Source organism: Bombina bombina, chromosome 3, assembly GCF_027579735.1.
Source record: "Bombina bombina isolate aBomBom1 chromosome 3, aBomBom1.pri, whole genome shotgun sequence".
In the NCBI taxonomy this organism is placed as follows: Eukaryota; Metazoa; Chordata; class Amphibia; order Anura; family Bombinatoridae; genus Bombina; species Bombina bombina.
In genome coordinates this window covers 1,121,256,533-1,121,269,485 of record NC_069501.1, presented here as the reverse complement: position 1 = coordinate 1,121,269,485, position 12,953 = coordinate 1,121,256,533, and the positions used below count along the sequence as shown (strand labels likewise).

Below are 12,953 nucleotides of genomic sequence, written 5' to 3'. Positions count from 1 at the left end.
GCAATTTCTAACTAAATTGCGTCTACCAACTCTAAGTAAGGACTCCACTGAAGATTTGGAGAGGCTCTTCACACTGGAGGAGGTGAAATCAGCAATCCTTGCCCTTAAGCCACACAAAGCCCCGGGGCCGGATGGCTATACTCCTTTGTTCTATCGCACACTTGCCCCTCTGCTATGCCCGATATTACTTCGGCTGTACAGTTAAATAGTTAAGGAGGTACTCTGCTGCAAGAATTCCTAGAGGCAAATATACTGACTATACCTAAGGAGGGTAAAGATCCTATGGAGTGTGGGAGCTATAGACCCATCTCCTTAATCAATGTTGATATAAAGATCTACTCAAAGATTCTTGTGGCTAGACTGGGTCCTCACCTGCCCACAATAGTCCACTTGAATCAGGTGGGTTTTGTGCAGGGCCGGCAGGGAAACGACAACACTCGCAGACTTCTAAATGTCTTCATGGATGTGAAGGACATGGGCCTTCCCCTACTCACCCTGTCACTAGATGCTGAAAAAGCGTTCGACAGGGTGAGGTGGGAGTTTTTGTTTGAAACTCTGAGAGTCTTTGGTATTCCACACTCTTTCTGCAAAGCAGTAGAGGCGCTGTATACGGCCCCGACGGCGGTGATTAAAGGACTTGGCTTTTGTTCCCCTAGGATCCAGATATGCAACGGTACCAGACAGGGGTGTCCCCTGTCCCCGTTATTGTTTGCGCTAGCCATAGAGCCATTTGCAGAGACCATTAGACAGGACCACCAAATCCAAGGCCTATTACTCCATGATACGCTTCAGAAGCTTGCATTATTTGCAGACGATCTTACACTATTCATAGTAGAACCACTTCAATCACTTCCTTTTCTGATGTCTGCAATCGATTCTTATAGTGAACTTTCGAATTATAAGATCAATGTAAGTAAGACGGAAGCCTATATGATACATATCGAACAAGAAGAGCAGCGGGTTCTTAAAAAGCAATTCCATTTTAAATGGTCTACAAGGGGGATTCTCCATCTGGGGGTGTTTCTGTCCCACGACAGAGACACTGTCCTGTAGGAGAATTACCACTCTCTCTGGAAGGAGGTGGATAAAACTTTAAAATCCAAAAAATATGATGATATCTCCTGGTTGGGCAGAATTGCCGCCTTAAAAATGATGGTTCTCCCCAAACTAACATATTTTATGAGGTGTATTCCCTTGCAGGTCCCGTCGAGACTACTACGGAAGTTTCAAACTACATTTAATGCTTATGTCTGGAACAACAAGAGGCCTAGAGTAGCGGTCGCGATTCTGCAGGCCCCCCTGGAGCTAGGGCGTTTAGGTCTACCAAGTGTGACCGGGTATTTCGAGGCTGCCATGATAACTCATGTCTCGGCATGGGGTCAAGATCTTCCACCCACGAGATGGAGAGAGCTGGAACAAGCTTCCCTCCCAGCAAAAATGGACCTCTCGGACCTACTATGGTTTCCCTCACACTTCACCTCTCAATTCACCATTTCCAACCAGCTGGTCAGGGAGTGCCACAAGATGTGGTATAAGTTGAGACACAATTCTATGATAGCCCCTCATCCTTCCCCGATTCACCCTATAATTCCCCTCCTGCAGGGTTTACCCAATGTGCAGATTAGTGCATGGAAGCAGGGAGAGATTTCCACGGTAGGAGACTTCTTTAGTGGTGAACACCTTCTTTCCCACCGAGAAATGGTAACAAAATTTATTGTTCCACGCCACTTAGAATTTGAGCTCCTGAGGTTAAGGTCTCTGATGAAAGCCTGGGGTTTTTTGTCAGTTAAGGTCAGGAATCCCACTATTTCCCACTATTTGGGAGTCCAGATGGAGCTCAGGTCTTCAGCTCTATAAACCCCTCACGACGCATTACAGATGCCTTTTGGGAGACCCGGTGCTCTCCAAGACCAGACATATGATCGCCTGGGAGGTGGAAATGAAAGCTACATTCTCTGAGGAGGAATGGTCTAAAGCAATAGCAAAAACTAAAACAACAGAGTACCACAATGTACGAGTTGTATTTTAAAGTTATCTCTATGTGGCATCTTGTGCCAACTAAGTTGCATGTACTATTCCCGGACCACCCCACCGCTTGCTGGAGGGAATGTGGGGAGGTGGGCTCCCCACTTCATGTATGGTGGTCCTGCCCTAAACTTCAACCTCTCTGGGCAAAGGTGAGAGTGGTTTGTGTCAGTCTGGGCCTACCAGAAATAACTAATCCGGGTCTGGCCCTCCTACATGTGGGATTGCAGAAGATCCCCGCTTGTAAGAGATCTCTGCTCTTCTATTTACTTACATCAGTCAAAATGTTGATTGCGAGGAATTGGAAAAAAGCTCACCCTCCGAGGTCGCAGGGGGTAGTGGAATACCTGAATTACGTCAAATCCATGGAAGATTATGTATATAGAATGAGAAACCAATCAATGACTTTCAGCCTTATCTGGGAACCTTGGGAGCAATTCCTTTCACAGAATAAACAGTAGGTGGATAGTGTGCATGATAACCATGCAGGATCTGACCCCAGAGCCATGTGTCAGGTGCCTAAAGAGGGGGTACAAGCCGGGCCCCGGTTGGGTCCACCTGATCTGCATAGACCCTCACATCTTTCTTTCCCTCTTAAGGACGGATTTTCCACCACCCCCCCCCCTTACTCCATCTCTGCATTCCCCTCCCCTCTTACAATCCCCCCGTAGTGAATCCCTCTCCCTAGCAAGTAAACAATTTTCGGCCTCTTGAGATATGCCCACTTATGTCCCCACTGGCTGAGGCCCACTATAAGTTTGTAAGTACTAGTACTAGTACGCAGGTGTTGAACCGCTATGACTGCTACTCAAAGGCGACGAGTATAGAACTTCTAGTGTTCCTAGGTGTGATCAAACAAATCATTTTAGGTATTTCTGGCAGTAGTATAGTGTCTCACTCGATGATGTAAGATTATGCAGCTCCTTGAAGGGGCGCCAGTCGATAACTGTTGGGCACTCTGAGTTAATCATTGTAAACACTGTTATCACATAAGATATCAATCTGTGCTGTAAGAAATCATTGCTCTTATGCTTTAATTGAGATGTACTAATGTTCAATGCTCATTAATAATGTTTGATTGTATGTTAATGCTTTTATTTCTAAAATAAAATAAAAAGTATTTAAAAAAAAAAAAAAGAAAAAGAAGTGTAACGTTGTTCAAAATGGCATTCTCTGTCCAGTCCATGTAAGTTTAATTTTGACTTTATTGTCCATTTAAATTTGTAACATCCTACTCCTCAAATATTTATATATTGGTAATATTTATAAAGTTACTTATAAATCTACTCATTCCGGGCATTTCTAGGCTGTTTCTATATTGATCCACTTTATTTTATATAGGTCTCTGTTCTTTCTACAACTGGTTATTATTAAAGTTCCTTTTGTGTTTCCAAAAAAAAAAAAAAAAGATGAATAATACATATTGTATTTATTTATATTAAGTATAAGACACAGCTTAGTGCTTTCTTTATTTCAACACTGAAACAGACGGTTTAACATCCCTTTAATTTTCAGAGGCTATGTAATGACCATAGCTCCATGAAACATTTTGAGATAAATTACAAAATGGAACCCAATCAGGGTGTGTTATGATGAGAACTTTAAGGCTGTTGTATAATGTTCCCCTGTAGGAGGTGTTGTATATGCTATGCTGTATACCTGAAACTAAGCCCTGCCCATTAAAGGTATAGCTAGGCTTACCATAATTTTTAGAGGTGAAACTGGGACCACCTGGTGCGGTGCCAGTGGGGGTGTGGTCAGGAGCGTGGTCAAGGGGGCATGGCAATTACCGGTCCTTTTAAAGTAGTAGCTTTTATGTGTGTAATGTTTTGTGGATACTCTACCCTTCTTCAGTCAAACAAGTGAATCACACAGTTTAAATAGACCATAACACCACCCCCTAGTGAAAAATGCACCATTACTCTAAATTAACACATACATTAATCTAAATCTCAGATTCTAAATAATGCCAAACATCAAGCATAATTATCAATTTCACAATTTAATATCTGCAGTGTAATATGTGTTTTATGTGTCTAATTAAGGAACAGAGCCAAATACTGCTAAGGCATAAATACTACATTGAATGAAATAAGTAAAAAAGAAACACATACCTGCTAAAGCTGTTTAAGAGGCTACTCTATACCATAATGCAGGAAGATTATAGCCAAAATGCTATCCTGCATAAAGTAAAGCAAGATCCAGGCCAAAAAATCCTTCCTGACTGTACTTCCTAGTCATAACCATATGCTTCCCCTAAAGGTGTATTACCGGCAATGTCACCAGGGGTCGGGGGGTTAAATTCTTAGAAAAATAAACCAAGTAGTACTACAAAATTAAAAAAACCCTACGCTGCTCACTCAGTCTGTACTACTAAATGTAAACTTTGAAGGACACGAACGTTAAGCTAAGCAGGGCTATATGTAACAAAGTACCAGCATCCAACTATGCTGGAGAGTCACAGTCTAGTCATTTTGATTAATGTGTCCGGGTTTCAGGTGGTCTGAAACCTGGACACATGATTTGAAACCTGGAGGTGGCAACCCTACTGGGACAGAATGAACAACTGGGTGGGACACTGGGACAGCCCCTCCAAACCGGGACAATCCCAGTAAAAGTGGGACTTCTGGTAAGCCTAGGTATAGCCCACACTGAGAATCATTCATACAGTCCTGAGTCTGCACTGCTCTTTGACCTGGAAGCAGTTGCCTGACCTGATGGCTACTGGGACACACATATCTTCTATTTAGGAAGTTGCTGATATTGGCAGAGTAGCATATGCTTAATATTGTGATTTAAAATGAAACATTCTCTAATATCCAGTTTAGTTATTAACATCCAAATTGGTCATTTATTTAGCTGTTGCCAACTGTGAGAAATGGACTGATCTATTGTAAATATGTGTATATACCTATATATATATTCATCTCATTCCAACCTATTATTTGGTTCCTCATAAATAAAAAATTATTTGCAAAAACTGGATGAACCAATCAATTGTGTATTAGATTTAGAACCACAAGTGCGCATCCTATACTTTTAATAGAAAGTGCAGGGAGTGCTTATATTAAAAGTGATGAGTTAAGTGCTGCACACTAAAATATGCTTTGGTTTTAGAGACCTGACGAAGAGTCGCAAGCAATATTGTCTTTTCGCAAGCAGTTTTAATTGCGCTGATATTACAAGCTGAGCGAAATCACGATCTCACAGCTCTGGATAACTGTTTTCCGAAACATAAAAGGGCCACAAGACACATCAAAAATACATTACAAAGTACAGTTACACGCATAATAACACATCTAATAAAACAAATTCAAAAGCCGCCAAAGTACTTTAGCAAAGAGATACATACAGATACATTGCTAAAGATGTATTTGTATGTATATATTTATGTTTATCTATGTATTTACTGTAAATATTTCACATTCAAATGTTCTGTACATAGCAGAATATGTTTTAATAATTTTTTCGAAATAGATATTCCTATATAGATCTCTATATATCTATACGGTACTATATATAATCATCTATATATAGGTATAAATACATATTTGTTTCAAAATTATAACAATAACAATAACTAGTATTTATATAGCGCCTTTCTTCCAGTGGGACTCAGATCGCTTTTTCAGCGCTCGCTCTCGGAATTAACCAAATCGGCAGCTGAATAGTAATAGTTGTTTATTTGTAGAAATATTTAATAATGAAAAAATAGAACATATTCTGTTATATTAAGAACATTGGAATATGAAATATTCATATTTTCGTGTCAGGTTAAAGCCATTGTTTTCTATGGGGGAATGCGAAAACACGATCGCAATCGCGATTTTCAAATTTCAACTTTAAGCGCAATTTGGGTTACCGCTGTTTACTTTCAGCTTGTAATACCAGCGCAACCCGACTAGCGCAAAAATGAAAATCCTAGCGGAGTTTTCATATTAACGCTGATTTAAAGGGATATTGTATTTAACAAAATGCTGGACTGGGAAGGGCTCTAATGCGTATATGTATGTGTGTCTGTGTGTGCTTGTAATATGGGTGCAAAAATAAAAGCTATATTGGTTTAACTTGCTCTAGTAAGTCTACTCCAGAATTTTTATTGTTTAAAAAGAAAGATTATTCCGAAAAAGTTGGGACAGTATGGAAGATGCAAGAATTAAACAAAAAGAGTCATTTTGAAAATTCAGTTCACCCTGTACTATATTAAAAACACATTATTAACACATTATTTGATGTTGATGGTGCCCTCACAGATGTGCAAGTAACCCATGCCATGGGCACTGACAACCCCCCATACCATGACAGACATTGACTTTTGGAACTGATGGTGATAACAGTTTGGATGGTTCTTTTCCTCTTTGTACCGGAGAACACCACGGCTGTTTTTTTACAAAATCTATCTGAAATGTTTACTCTTCGGACCACAAAACATGATTCCACTGTGCTACTGTCCATCTCAGATGAGACCGAGCCCAGAGAAGTCTGCAGGGTTTCTGGACAGTGTTGATGTATGGCTTCTGCTTTGCATATTAAAGCCTTAACTTGGATCTCTGGATGCAGCGGCGAATGGTGTTGACTGACAAAGGTTTACCAAAGTATTCCCGAGCCCATGTCAGGATTTCCATTTCAGACTTATGATGGTTTTTGAGACAGTGATGTCTGAGGGATCTGAAATCACATGCATTCAGAAGTGGTTTACGGCCTTGCCCTTTATGCACCGAGATTTGACCGGATTCCTTGAATCTTTCAATAATATTGTGCACTGTAGAAGGTGAAATGCCCAAACTCCTACCAATTTGTCTTTGGGGAATTTTGAGGCTCCTTATATACTATAAGGTGTACTAGCTGGAGGCGCTGGTTCAGATGAATCAGCGCCTCCAGCTAGCACACCTGATCTATTCACACAGACCTTGGGAGAGACTGTGGAACGGCTGCGGTTCACCAGAAGGGGAAAGTATTAATACATATTATACACCTGTTTGCATGTATATCCTTATATACTATGATTACATGATTGCCTCACCTGTTTCACATCACCTTCTTATTTCAAGTTGTCACATAGCTATTAGTCCTAAATTGCCCCTGTCCCAACTTTTTTGGAACGTTTTGCAGTCATTTGATTTTAAATGAATGTATATTTTCAAAAATACATTACATTTACAAAGTAAAACATCAAATAATGTATTAATTATCGTCGAGATTACGAGTCTTGCGTTAGCCTTAAAAAGCAGCGTTGAGGGGTCCCAACACTGCTTTTTAACGCCCGCTGGTATTACGAGTCAGGCAGGAAAGGGTCTACTGCTCACTTTTTTTCCGCAATTTTAGCTTACCGCAAATCCCCTTACGTCAATTGCGTATCCTATCTTTTTAATGGGATTTTCCTAACGCTGGTATTATGATCACCTGAAAAAGTGAGTGGTAGACCATCTCCTGTCCAGACTCCTACCGCATTTAAAAGTCAGTAGTTAAGAGTTTTATGGGCTAATGCCGGAACATAAAACTCTTAACTAAAGTGCTAAAAGTACACTAACACCCATAAACTACCTATTAACCCCTAAACCGAGCCTCCCCCCCCACATCGGAAACACTTAACTAAAATGTTTAACCCCTAATCTGCCGACCGGACATCGCTGCCACTTTAATACATATATTAACCCCTAAACCGCAGCACTCACGCCTCGCAAACACTAGTTACATTTTATTTACCCCTAATCTGCCGACCCCAACGTCGCCGCTACTATATTAAATTTATTAACCCCTAAACCTAAGTCTAACCCTAAGTCTAACCCCCCTAACTTAAAAATAATTTAACTAAATAAATTTAACATAATTAAATAAATTAATCCTATTTAAAACTAAATACTTACCTATAAAATAAACCCTAAGCTAGATACAATATAACTAATAGTTACATTGTAGCTAGCTTAGGGTTTATTTTTATTTTACAGGCAACTTTGTATTTATTTTAACTAGGTACAATAGTTATTAAATAGTTACTAACTATTTAATAACTACCTAGCTAAAATAAGTACAAAATTACCTGTAAAATAAACCCTAACCTAAGTTACAATTACACCTAACACTACACTATAATTAAACTAATTACCTAAACTACATACAATTAATTACAATTAAATTAAATAAACTAAATTATGAAAGAAAAAAAATGCTAAATTACAGAATAAAAAAGAATTACAATAATTTTAAACTAATTACACCTAATCTAATCCCCCTAATAAAATAAAAAAAGCCCCCCAAAATAATAAAATTCCCTACCCTATACTAAATTACAAATAACCCTTAAAAGGGCCTTTTGCTGGGCATTGCCCCAAAGTAATCAGCTCTTTCACCTGTAAAAAAAAATACAATACCCCCCCCAACATTAAAACCCACCACCCACACACCCAACCCTACTCTAAAACCCACCCAATCCCCCCTTAAAAAAACTAACACTACCCCCTTAAAGATCACCCTACCTTGAGCCGTCTTCACCCAGCCGGGCACAAGTGGTCCTCCAGAGGGTCCGAAGTCTTCATCTGATCCGGGCAGAAGAGGACATCCAGACCGGCAGAAGGCTTCATCCAGGCGGCATCTTCTATCTTCATCCTTCCGGAGCGGAGCGGGTCCATCTTCAAAACATCCAACGCAGAGCCATCCTCTTCATCCGACGGCCGACGACTGAATGACTGGTCCTTTAAATCCAAGATGGCATCCCTTGAATTCCGATTGGCTGATAGAATCCTGATAGAATCCTATCAGCCAATCGGAATTAAGTTAGGAAAAATCCTATTGGCTTTTGCAATCAGCCAGTAGGATTGACCTCGCATTCTATTGGCTGATTGGAACAGCCAATAGAATGCAAGCTCAATCCTATTGGCTGATTGGTTTACATCAGCCAATAGGATTTTTCCTACCTTAATTCCGATTGGTTGATAGGATTCTATCAGCCAATCGGAATTCAAGGGACACCATCTTGGAAGAAGACTTCGTTGGAAGAGGATGCTACGCGCCGGATGTCTTGAAGATGGACCCGCACCACGCTGGATGGATGAAGATAGAAGATGCCATCTGGATGAAGGCTTTTGCCCGTCTGGAGGACCACTTCTCCCGGTTTGGATAAAGACTTCTCCCGGCTTCGTTGAGGACTTCTCCCGGCTTCGTTGAGGATGGATGTCGGCTCTTCAAAACTGTAAGTGGATCTCCAGGGGTTAGTGTTAGGTTTTTTTAAGAGTTTATTGGGTGGGTTTTATTTTTAGATTAGAGTTTGGGCCGCAATAGAGCTAAATGCCCCTTTAAGGGCAATGCCCATACAAATGCCCTTTGGGGAGCTTAGTTTTTTTTAGTTAGGGTTTTATTTGGGGGTTTGGTTGTGTGGGTGGTGGGTTTTACTGTTGGGGGGATTGTTTGTATTTTTTTTTTTCAGGTAAAAGAGCTGATTTCTTTGGGGCAATGCCCTGCAAAAGGCCCTTTTAAGGGCTATTGGTAGTTTAGTTTAGGCTAGGGTATTTTTTTATTTTGGGGGGCTGTTTTTATTTTGATAGGGCTATTAGATTAGGTGTAATTAGTTTAAATATCTTGTAATTTGTTTTTTATTTTTTGTGTAATTTAGTGTTTGTTTGTTTTTTGTAATTTAGGTAATTGTATTTAATTTAGTTAATTGTATTTAATTTAGGTAATTTATTTAATTGTACTGTAAAGTTAGGTGTAAGTGTAACTCGGGTTAGGTTTTATTTTACAGGTAAATTTGTATTTATTTTAGCTAGGTAGTTAGTAAATAGTTAATAACTATTTAGTAACTATTCCACCTAGTTAAAATAAATACAATCTTGCCTGTGAAATAAAAATAAACCCTAAGATAGCTACAATGTAACTATTAGTTATATTGTAGCTAACTTAGGGTTTATTTTATAGGTATTTAGTTTTAAATAGGAATTATTTAGGTAATGATAGTAATTTTTATTTAGATTTATTTTAATTATATTTAAGTTAGGGGGTGTTAGGGTTAGGTTTAGACTTAGGTTTAGGGGTTAATACATTTAGTATAGCGGCGGTGAAGTCGGGGGCGGCAGATTAGGGGTTAATAAATGTAGGTAGGTGGCGGCGACGTTGGGGACGGCAGATTAGGGGTTAATAATATTTAACTAGTGTTTGCGAGGCGGGAGTGCGGCGGTTTAGGGGTTAATATGTTTATTATAGTGGCTGCGACATTGGGGGAGGCAGATTAGGGGTTAATAAGTGTAGGTAGGTTGCAGCGACATTGGGGGTGGGAAATTAGGGGTTAAAAAATATAATGTAGGTGTCGGCGATGTTGGGGGCAACAGATTAGGGGTTAATAAGTATAATGTAGGTGTAGGGGATGTCCGGAGCGGCAAGACTAGGGGTTAACAAGTGTAAGATTAGGGGTGCTTAGACTCGGGGTTCATGTTAGGGTGTTAGGTGTAAAAATAACTTTAGTTTCCCCATAGAAATAAATGGGGCTGCGTTACGGAGCTTTATGCTGCTTTTTTGCAGGTGTTAGACTTTTTTTAAGCCGGCTCTCCCCATTGATGTCTATGGGGAAATTGTGCACGAGCACGTACAATCAGCTGACTTAAGCAGCGCTGGTATTGGAGTGTGGTATGGAGCTCCATTTTGCTCTACGCTCACTTCTTGCCTTTTAACGCCGGGTTTAGGAAAACCTGTAATACCAGCGCTGTAGGTAAGTGAGCAGTGACAATAACGTGCAAGTTAGTACTGAACCCCTCATAACGCAAAACTCGTAATCTAGCCGATAGTTAACTTAAACAAATCAACAAACATTGATAATTCACAATTTGCTCATTTCATTTATCATATGTTTTACCATAGCTCTACTCCGTCCTACAATAATCGGTGGAACCCAGTATTCCAGCCTCTCCATGCTTACCCTCTATAGCATAGTGTTATTTTAAAAATAAGACGATGGTTCATGTCTCTGGGGTTTCTCCTCTCTGCCAAGGTTAGGTTTAGCAAGCATATCTGCTGTGACACCTGAGTATGCCTAGCCTGTTCCTGAAGCCAAGCATATCTGCTGTGATACTTGCGTATGCCTAGCTTGCTCCTGAAGCCAAGCATCTCTGCTGTGATACCTGAGTATGCCTACCTTACTCCTGAAGACAAGCATTTCTGCTGTGATACTTGTGTATGCCTACCTTGCTCCTGAAGCTAAGTATCTCTGCTGTTATACCTGTGTATGCCTACATTGCTTCTGAAGCCAAGCATCTCTGCTGTGATACATGCATATGCTTACCTTGCTCCTGAAGCCAAGCATCTCTGCTGTGATACATGCATATGCTTACCTTGCTCCTGAAGCCAAGCATCTCTGCTGTGATACCTGTGTATGCATACCTTCCTTCTGAAGCTAATCATCTCTGCTGTGATACCTGAGTATGCCTACCTTGCTCCTGAAGCCAAGCATCTCTTCTGTGATACTTGAGTATGCCTAGCTTGCTCCTGAAGCCAAGCATCTCTGCTGTGATACCTGAGTATGTCTAGCTTGCTCCTGAAGCAAAGCACCTCTGCTATGATACCTGAATATGCCTAGCTTGCTCCTGAAGCCAAACATCTCTGTTGTGATACCTGCGTATGCCTAGCTTGCTCCTAAAGCCAAGCATCTCTGCTGTGATATCTGCATATGCTTACTTTGCTCCTGAAACTAATCATCTCTGCAGTGTTTCCTGTTTATGTCTTTCTGCTTCCTTAAAGCCGCTGGGTACCCGCTGGGTGGTCTGAGCTTGTTGAGAGGCTTGCACCTATTATAACTTGGGCATTCTATTCCCTTTTCCCCTACTCCAGAATATTGTTGTTTATATTTTTGCTTCAGTAAATTATTCACAAGAAAAACTTTCTTTGTCCTGTGTCTCTATTCCTGCATACCGAGTTCCACACAACTCCCTTCACCCTCACACTGATACAAAGGATCTGGCAAACCTAGTAAATAAAAGCATATTATATGTTTTCAAGGAACAGTTGTTACAGTGGAATTTTTTTGTTTTCAAAAATATCAAGTATTTTGGATGAGAAAAAAAGGCACTCTGACAGCAGCAGTGACTTCTGTTAGTCACAGTCATAAGCACAAGGCATTTTTTGTAAGGAAAACAGAAATGCTAAGTGACTCTGACAACCAAAGTTTGTTGGTCGCAGTCACGGTCAGATTCACGAGGCATTTTTGATCAAGCTGAAATGCCAAGTGACTATGACAGCGATAATGACCTTTGATGGTCGTGGTCACGTTCATGGTCACGGTCAGAGTCACATGGCATTTTTGATCAAGCTGAAATGCCAAGTTACTATGACAGCAACAACGACAATGACCTTTGATGGTCGCAGTCACGGTCAGAGTCACATGGCATTTTTGATCAAGCTGAAATGCCAAGTGACTGACAGCAACAGCGACAATGACCTTTGATGATCGCAGTCACGGTCAGAGTCGCAAGGCATTTTTAATCAAGCTGAAATGCCAAGTGACTATGACAGCAACAGCGACAATAACCTTTGATGGCCGCGATCACGATCAGAGTCACAAGACATTTTTGATCAAGCTGAAATACCAAGTGACTATGACAGCAACAGCGACAATGACCTTTGATGGTCACGGTCACGGTCGCGGTCACGGTCAGAGTCACATGACATTTTTGATCAAGCTGAAATGCCAAGTGACTATGACAGCAACAGCGACAATGACATTTGATGGTTGTGGTCAAGGTCAGAATCACATGCCATTTTTGATCAAGCTGAAATGCTAAGTGACTATGACAGCAACAGCGACTAGGACCTTTACTTTGTCAGAAATCAAAGTGTTTGTCGGTCATGTAGAAATTTGCACTAAATATGCTTTGTGACTATGACATTTGACAATGTCCTAAAATGGACACTGAACATATGAATGTAGCTCTTTTTGAATAGAGGGT

The 12,953-nt window shown here is 40.4% G+C and overlaps 1 protein-coding gene across 1 annotated transcript in view; it reads right to left on the bottom strand.

The window, feature by feature from the left end:
• FLT3 (fms related receptor tyrosine kinase 3) overlaps nt 1-12,953 on the bottom strand; it is a 234,497-nt gene that overhangs the window by 33,331 nt on the left and 188,213 nt on the right. The gene's annotated exons all lie outside the window — the stretch shown is intronic.